Below are 6,000 nucleotides of genomic sequence, written 5' to 3'. Positions count from 1 at the left end.
GCGACACACAGTGGAGAATGTGAAAGCCGGCACACCAGCCAGTCTCTCCCTACAGGCATAAGTTATTCTGTGGAATTCTACTGTATTTCATTTCAGTCCATTTTTAGGGTGAGTTGTCTCCAGTTGTCCAACATCTTATTTGTTTATCATTCTGTTTACCGACTTTCTATTCATTTAAACTACTATGCTGACAAAACAATATAAACTAGACTAGAGTATGTTAGCGTTCTAGCTACATGGTCACTGCTGGAAAGTATTCAGGCCCCTTCTCCATTTGTTACGCTACAGCCTTATTCTAAAATGGATCAAATAAAACGTTTCCCTCATCAATCTACATACAATACCCCATAATGACATCACAATACCCCATAATGACATCACAATACCCCATAATGACAAAGTGCAAACAGGTTTTTAGAAATGTTTGCAAATGTATTAAATATAAAAAACAGAAATACCTTATCTACAGAAGTATTCAGACACTTTGCTATGAGACTCGAAATTGAGCTCAGATGCATCCTGTTTCCATTGATTATACTTGAGATTTTTCTACAACTTGAATGAAGTCCACCTGTGGTAAATTCAGTGGATTGGACATGATTTGGAAAGGCACACACCTGTCTATATAAAGGTCCCACAGTTGACAGTGCATGTCAGAGCAAAAACCAAGCCATGAGGTCGAAGGAATTGTCTCTAGAGCTCCGAGGCAGGATTGTGTCGAGGCACAGATCTGGGGAAGGGTACCAAAAAATGTCTGCAGCATTGAAGGTCCCCAAGGACACCGTGGCCTCCATCATTCTTAAATGGAAGAAGTTTGGAACCACCAAGACTCTTCCTAGAGCTGGCTGCCTGGCCAAACTGAGCAATTGGGGGAGTGGTCGGGGAGGTGACCAAGAACCCAATGGTCCAGAGTTCCTCTGTGGAAATGGAAAACCTTCCAGAAGAACAACCATCTCTGCAACATTCCACCAATCAGGCCTTTATGGTAGAGTGGCCAGACGGAAGCCACTCCTCAGTAAAAGGACTCTCAGACCATGAGAAACAAGATTCTCTGGTCTGATGAAACCAAGATTGAACTCTTTGGCCTGAATGCCAAGGGTCACGTCTGGAGGAAACATAGGACTATCTCTACGGTGAAGCATGGTGGAGGCAGCATCATGCTGTGGGGATGTGGGAGACTAGTCAGGATCGAGGGAAAGATGAACGGAGCAAAGTACAGAGAGATCCTTGATGAAAACCTTCTCCAGAGCACTCAGGACCTCAGGCTGGGGGGGAAGGTTCACCTTCCAACAGGACAACAACCCTAAGCACACAGCCAAGACAATGCAGGAGTGGCTTCGGGACAAGTCTCTGAATGTCCTTGAGTGGACCAGCCAGAGCCCGGATGTGAACCTGATCAAACATCTCTGGAGAGACCTGAAAATAGCTGAGCAGCGATACTCCCTATCCAACCTGACAGAGCTTGAGAGGATCTGCAGAGAAGAATGGGAGAAACTCCCCAAATACAGGTGTGCCAAGCTTGAAGTGTCATACCCAAGAATACTTGAGGCTGTAATCGCTTCCAAAGGTGCTTCAACAAAGTGCTGAGTAAAGAGTCTGAATACTTATGTAAATTTGATATTTCGGCTTTATTTATTTTTTAATTTGCCCACAATTGTTTTAAAATGTTTTTGCTTCGTCATTATGGAGTATTGTGTATAGATTGATGAGGGGGGAAAAGTCAAGTGGTCTGAATACTTTCCGAATGCACTGTACTTATTCAAGGGCTTTGATGAACATGACTCTGGAGGATAGCTAGAACCCTGTTGCTTGATGAAACTGGGGACTGGAGGATAGCTAGAACCCTGTTGCTTGATGAAACTGGGGACTCTGGAGGATAGCTAGAAACACCGTTGCTTGACGGGGAAAATGCATATGACCTTCAGATGAATGAATCCCAGCCCCACCTCACCCCATCAAAGCCCCAGGGTGAGTAAACCCACTCTTAGCCAGGAGGAACCTCTCATTATAAGATCCATCAATTCTGCTGCTTTTCAATTCATCTCCTTTGTTGAACTAAGGTAATTACATGGGTTTGAAATCAGTCTGACCGAATGTCAACTGTCACAGATATTATTATTTTAGATTAGACTAGCAGGACAACAACACAGTGGGAAGCAATAGTTCACTCCTACAGCAGTATAGAGTAGTGCCTGGTGGTGGTCTGTCTCCAAGAGGGATGAGAGACACATACACAACTACACACACCCACATGCACAACTACACACACATCCACAACTACACGCACACATAAATACACGCGCTTGCTATGGAAGAGGAGGGAGAGTATTTCTGACTGTGGCACTTCTAGCTCCCCATGCACACATTCACACAGGCATTCAATGACATTTCACAAACACAGATGGACATGTGAATCCACATGTGCTGTACATCCTACACAGAAATTCTAAAACACTCATAACCCGCCATCTCAAAGTAGAGGAGTGACTGACTTCATCACTACTTGTATTTGTGAGAGATATTGACATGCTGAAAGCACTGAGCTGCCTGTTTAAACGACATAGCACACAGCTCAGACACCCATGCATACCCCACAAGACATGCCACCAGAGGTCTCTTCACAGTCCCCAAGTCCAGAACAGACTATGGGAGGCACACAGTACTATATAGAGCCATGACTACACATCAGGTAACAGATGCAAGCAGTAAAATTAGATTTAAAAAACGGATAAAAAATCCACCTTATGGAACAGCAGGGACTCTGAAGCAACACTAACATAGACAGAGACATGCATACACACACATTATAACATATGCACTATACACACACGTGCACATGGATTTTGTGTTGTAGATATGTGGTAGTGGAGTAGGGGCCCGAGGGCACACACTTTGTGTGCTTTGAAAATTGTATAACTGCCTTAATTTTGTTGTACCCCAGGAAGAATAGCCAAGGCAGCAGCTAATGGGGATCCATAATAAATACAAATACAAGTCTTGTCTTGAAAATGTCTCCTCTCCATCCTTTGTTTTCCTGTGTAACTGTTTGTGGGCCTGCTTCATTCAAGCCCATCCCAGGATGCTATTAGCAGAAACATACAGTGCCTTGCGAAAGTATTCGGCCCCCTTGAACTTTGCGACCTTTTGCCACATTTCAGGCTTCAAACATAAAGATATAAAACTGTATTTTTTGTGAAGAATCAACAACAAGTGGGACACAATCATGAAGTGGAACGACATTTATTGGATATTTCAAACTTTTTTAACAAATCAAAAACTGAAAAATTGGGCGTGCAAAATTATTCAGCCCCCTTAAGTTAATACTTTGTAGCGCCACCTTTTGCTGCGATTACAGCTGTAAGTCGCTTGGGGTATGTCTCTATCAGTTTTGCACATCGAGAGACTGACATTTTTTCCCATTCCTCCTTGCAAAACAGCTCGAGCTCAGTGAGGTTGGATGGAGAGCATTTGTGAACAGCAGTTTTCAGTTCTTTCCACAGATTCTCGATTGGATTCAGGTCTGGACTTTGACTTGGCCATTCTAACACCTGGATATGTTTATTTTTGAACCATTCCATTGTAGATTTTGCTTTATGTTTTGGATCATTGTCTTGTTGGAAGACAAATCTCCGTCCCAGTCTCAGGTCTTTTGCAGACTCCATCAGGTTTTCTTCCAGAATGGTCCTGTATTTGGCTCCATCCATCTTCCCATCAATTTTAACCATCTTCCCTGTCCCTGCTGAAGAAAAGCAGGCCCAAACCATGATGCTGCCACCACCATGTTTGACAGTGGGGATGGTGGGGTCAGGGTGATGAGCTGTGTTGCTTTTATGCCAAACATAACGTTTTGCATTGTTGCCAAAAAGTTCAATTTTGGTTTCATCTGACCAGAGCACCTTCTTCCACATGTTTGGTGTGTCTCCCAGGTGGCTTGTGGCAAACTTTAAACGACACTTTTTATGGATATCTTTAAGAAATGGCTTTCTTCTTGCCACTCTTCCATAAAGGCCAGATTTGTGCAATATACGACTGATTGTTGTCCTATGGACAGAGTCTCCCACCTCAGCTGTAGATCTCTGCAGTTCATCCAGAGTGATCATGGGCCTCTTGGCTGCATCTCTGATCAGTCTTCTCCTTGTATGAGCTGAAAGTTTAGAGGGACGGCCAGGTCTTGGTTGATTTGCAGTGGTCTGATACTCCTTCCATTTCAATATTATCGCTTGCACAGTGCTCCTTGGGATGTTTAAAGCTTGGGAAATCTTTTTGTATCCAAATCCGGCTTTAAACTTCTTCACAACAGTATCTCGGACCTGCCTGGTGTGTTCCTTGTTCTTCATGATGCTCTCTGCGCTTTTGACGGACCTCTGAGACTATCACAGTGCAGGTGCATTTATACGGAGCCTTGATTACACACAGGTGGATTGTATTTATCATCATTAGTCATTTAGGTCAACATTGGATCATTCAGAGATCCTCACTGAACTTCTGGAGAGAGTTTGCTGCACTGAAAGTAAAGGGGCTGAATAATTTTGCACGCCCAATTTTTCAGTTTTTGATTTGTTAAAAAAGTTTGAAATATCCAATAAATGTTGTTCCACTTCATGATTGTGTCCCACTTGTTGTTGATTCTTCACAAAAAAATACAGTTTTATATCTTTATGTTTGAAGCCTGAAATGTGGCAAAAGGTCGCAAAGTTCAAGGGGGCCGAATACTTTCGCAAGGCACTGTATGTGGTTGTCTCCATCTCCAAAGTAACCTCCAGGCCCACAGTGTAAGGAGACAGGTGATCTGTCCTATACTAAGTGAATAATCAGACAGGCGTACTGTTGTGACAGGATAACTGATCTGAGGTCTGTTTAGAGTTGCTGCGGCTGTACCTCAGAGCAGGAGGAGACTGGTTTAGTGTGACACCTCCTAGACAGACAGAATAACTGATCTGAGGTCCGTTTAGAGTTGCTCCGGCTGTACCTCAGAGCAGGAGGAGACTGGTTTAGTGTGACACCTCCTAGACAGACAGGATAACTGATCTGAGGTCCGTTTAGAGTTGCTCCGGCTGTACCTCAGAGCAGGAGGAGACTGGTTTAGTGTGACACCTTCTAGACTGACACTGACTCTGAAAGAGATCTGGAGGGAACAAGGTCACCACAGTCATGGAACCTTGCTTGGTGTAATACGGACTCTTCTCACCTTGTCAGATTGTCAGACCCTGCTTGATGTAATACGGACTCTATTTTCTCACCTTGTCAGATTGTCAGACCCTGCTTGATGTAATACGGACTCTATTTTCTCACCTTGTCAGATTGTCAGACCCTGCTTGATGTAATACGGACTCTATTTTCTCACCTTGTCAGATTGTCAGACCCTGCTTGATGTAATACGGACTCTATTTTCTCACCTTGTCAGATTGTCAGACCCTGCTTGATGTAATACGGACTCTATTTTCTCACCTTGTCAGATTGTCAGACCCTGCTTGATGTAATACGGACTCTATTTTCTCACCTTGTCAGATTGTCAGACCCTGCTTGCAGTCAAAAGATTCAACAGTGAGAACGTGTCTGAGGCGGAAAATGTTTAGTCTTTATTCACATCATTACATTCAGTTCTGTTGATGAAAATAACTCACAACGGTTCCTCAGGAATGGACTAACGGTGAAATTAGACTATTGACAGTTGCTTTATTTCATCCCTTGCAGAGTAAGCTCTATGTGTTTGACCGAGTCCTGCCACCCAACACAGCCCAGGAGCAAGTCTACGATGCCTGTGCCAAGCAGATCGTCAAAGGTCAGAGACACTCTGTCCTGCAGTCTCTTTATCTGACCTCTTCTCCTCCTCACCGTCATCATCATCATCATCATTTCATCATCATATCAACTCAGCTCCAGAGCTATTATGAAAGACGTAACCCCAGTGTCTGCATTTTGTAGATGTGCTGGGCGAGTACAATGGAACAATCTTTGCCTATGGCCAGACCTCATCAGGAAAGACCCACACCATGGAGG

At 43.8% G+C, this 6,000-nt stretch overlaps 1 pseudogene; it reads left to right on the top strand.

The window, feature by feature from the left end:
• Nucleotides 1–6,000, top strand: part of LOC139380127 (kinesin heavy chain-like) — a 38,271-nt pseudogene that overhangs the window by 8,945 nt on the left and 23,326 nt on the right.

The sequence above is a fragment of the Oncorhynchus clarkii genome, chromosome 22 (assembly GCF_045791955.1).
Source record: "Oncorhynchus clarkii lewisi isolate Uvic-CL-2024 chromosome 22, UVic_Ocla_1.0, whole genome shotgun sequence".
NCBI classification, from domain to species: domain Eukaryota; kingdom Metazoa; phylum Chordata; class Actinopteri; order Salmoniformes; family Salmonidae; genus Oncorhynchus; species Oncorhynchus clarkii.
This window is presented reverse-complemented; position numbering and strand designations above follow the sequence as displayed.